Below are 3613 nucleotides of genomic sequence, written 5' to 3'. Positions count from 1 at the left end.
TGGTGCCCCTTTTAAAGTGAATGCGGTTGTCTCTAATGCCTAACCCATAAACGATAGTTGTAATTTGATAAGAGACATCATGGTATGCACCATATCCAATAGGGTGCAGTTATGATGTTCGGACACACCATCACACTGTGGTGTTCCAGGCGGTATTAATTGTGAAACACTTTCCACAATGTCTTAATTGTGTGCCAAACTCGTAACTCAGATACCTCTATGATCATATCATAGACATTTTATCCTCTTGTCACGACGATCTTCAACTTCACTCTGAAATTACTTGAACCTTTCAATGATTCAGACTTGTGTTTCATCAAGTAAATATTCTCAGCATCTACTCAAATCATCTGTGAAGTAAGAACATAACGATATCCACTGCATGCCTCAGCACTCATTGGACTGCATACATCAAAATGTATTACTTCCAATAAGTTGCTCTCTTGTTCCATCTTACTGAAAACGAGGCCTTTCAGTCATCTTGCCCATGTGGTATGATTTGCATGTCTCAAGTGATTCAAAATCAAGTGAGTACAAACGATCCATTTGCATGGAGTTTCTTCATGCATATATACCAATAGACATGGTTCGCATGTCTCAATCTTTTCAAAAACGAGTTAGTCCAAAAATCCATCTACATGGAGCTTCTTCATGCGTTCTATACCAATATGACTCAAATGGCAGTGCCACAAGTATGTGGAACTATCATTACTATTTTATATCTTTTGGCACGAACATGTGTATTACTACGATCGAGATTCATTTTAGGTGCAAGACCATTGAAGGTATTATTCAAATAAACAGAGTAACCATTATTATCCTTAAATGAATAACCGTATTGCGATAAACATAATCCAATCATGCTCAACGCAAACACCAAATCTCGATGGTAGAGGGAGCATGCGATGCTTGATCACATCAACCTTGGAAACACTTCCAACACATATCGTCATCTCACCTTTAGCTAGTCTCCGTTTATTCCGCAGCTTTTATTTCGAGTTACTAACACTTAGCAACCGAACCGGTATCTAATACCCTGGTGCTGCTAGGAGTACTAGTAAAGTACACATTCATTTAATGTATATCCAATATACATCTGTCGACCTTGCCTGCCTTCTCATCTACCAAGTATCTAGGGTAGTTTTGCTTCAGTGACCATTCCCCTCATTACAGGAGCACTTAGTCTCGGGTTTGGGTTTAACTTTGGGATTCTTCGCTAGAGCAGCAAATGATTTGCTGTTTCATGAAGTATCCCTTCTTGCCCTTGCCCTTCTAGAAACTAGTGGTTTTACTAACCATCAACAATTGATGCTCCTTCTTGATTTCTACTTTCCCGGTGTCAAACATCGCGAGTTGCTCAAGGATCATCATATCTATCCCTGATATGTTATAGTTCATCACGAAGCTCTAATAGCTTGGTGGCAGTGACTATGGAGAACCATCACTATCTCATTTGGAAGATTAACTCCCACTCGATTCAAGCGATTGTGGTACTCAGACAATCTGAGCACATGCTCAACGATTGAGCTTTTCTCCCTCAGTTTGCAGGCTTAAGAAACTTGTCAGAGGTCTCATACCTCTTGACGTGGGCACTAGTCCGAAATCCCAATTTCAGTCTTCGGAACATCTCATATGTTCTACTACGTTTCAAAAACCGTCTTTGGTGCCACAATTCTAAACCGTTAGCATTACGCACTGAACTATCACGTAGTCATCAAAACGTGTATGTCAGATGTTTCGCAACATCTACAGACGACGCTGAGGTTCAGCACACCGAGCGGTGCATTAAGGATATAAGCCTTCTGTGCAGCAATGAGGACAATCCTCAGTTTACGGACCCAGTCCGCATAATTGCTACTACCAACTTTCAACTAAATTTTCTCTAGGAACATATCTTAACCAGTAGAACTAAAGCGCAAGCTATGACATAATTTGCAAAGACCTTCTGACTACGTTCATGATAATTAAGTTCATCTGATTAATGAACTCCCACTCAGATAGACATCCCTCTAGTCATCTAAGTGATACATGATCCGAGTCAAACTAGGTCGTGTCCGGTCATCACGTGAGACGGACGAGTCATCATCGGTGAACATCTCCATGTTGATTGTATCTACTATACGACTCATGTTCGACCTTTCGATCTCTTGTGTTCCGAGGCCATGTCTGTACATGCTAGGCTCGTCAAGTCAACCTAAGTGTTTTGCATGTGTTCCGAGGCCATGTCTGTACATGCTAGGCTCGTCAACACCCGTTGTATTCGAACGTTAGAATCTATCACACCCGATCATCAAGTGGTGCTTCGAAACAACGAACCTTCGCAACGGTGCACAGTTAGGGGGAACACGTCTCTTGAAATTTTAGTGAGGGATCATCTTATTTATGCTACCGTCGTTCTAAGCAAATAAGATGTAAACATGATAAACATCACATGCAAATCATAAAGTGACGTGATATGGCCAATATCATCTTGCGCCTTTTGATCTCCATCTTCGAGGCACGACATGATCACCTTCGTCACCGGCATGACACCATGATCTCCATCATTGTGTCTTCATGAAGTTGTCTCGCCAACTATTACTTCTACTACTATGGCTAACGGTTAGCAATAAAGTAAAGTAATTACATGGCGTTTTCATTGACACGCAGGTCATACAATAAATTAAGACAACTCATATGGCTCCTGCCGGTTGTCATTCTCATCGACATGCAAGTCGTGATTCCTATTACAAGAACATGATCAATCTCATACATCACATATATCATTCATCACATCCTTTTTGGCCATATCACATCACATAGCATACCCTGCAAAAACAAGTTAGACGTCCTCTAATTGTTGTTGCATGTTTTACGTGGCTGCTATGGGTTTCTAGCAAGAACGTTTCTTACCTACGCAAAAGACACAACATGATATGCTAATTTCTATTTACCCTTCATAAGGACCCTTTTCATCCAATCCGATCCGACTAAAGTGGGAGAGACAGACACCCGCTAGCCACCTTATGCAACTAGTGCATGTCAGTCGGTGGAACCTGTCTCACGTAAGTGTACGTGTAAGGTCGGTCCGGGCCGCTTCATCCCACAATACCGCCGAAACAAGATAAGACTAGTAGCGGCAAGAAGAATTGGCAACATCTACGCCCACAACTGCTTTGTGTTCTACTCGTGCATAGTAACTACGCATAGGCCTGGCTCATGATGCCACTGTTGGGGATCGTAGCAGAATTTAAATTTTTTCTACGCATCACCAAGATCCATCTATGGGTATACTAGCAACAAGGGGAAAGGAGTGCATCTACATACCCTTGTAGATCGCGAGCGGAAGCGTTCCAGTGAACGGGGTTGATGGAGTCATACTCGCCGTGATCCAAATCACCGATGACCGAGTGCCGAACGGACGGCACCTCCGCGTTCAACACATGTACGGAGCAGCGACATCTCCTCCTTCTTGATCCAGCAAGGGGGAAGGAGAGGTTGATGGAGATCCAGCAGCACGACGGCGTGGTGGTGGAAGTAGCGGGGTCTCGACAGGGCTTCGCCAAGCTTCTGCGAGAGGGAGAGGTGTTGCAGGGGGAGAGGGAGGCGCCAGGGGCTGTCATGCTGCTGCCCT

This window comes from Triticum aestivum, chromosome 7D (genome assembly GCF_018294505.1).
Source record: "Triticum aestivum cultivar Chinese Spring chromosome 7D, IWGSC CS RefSeq v2.1, whole genome shotgun sequence".
In the NCBI taxonomy this organism is placed as follows: domain Eukaryota; kingdom Viridiplantae; phylum Streptophyta; class Magnoliopsida; order Poales; family Poaceae; genus Triticum; species Triticum aestivum.
The sequence above is the reverse complement of the archived record's forward strand: the minus strand, read 5'-3'. Positions refer to the sequence as shown.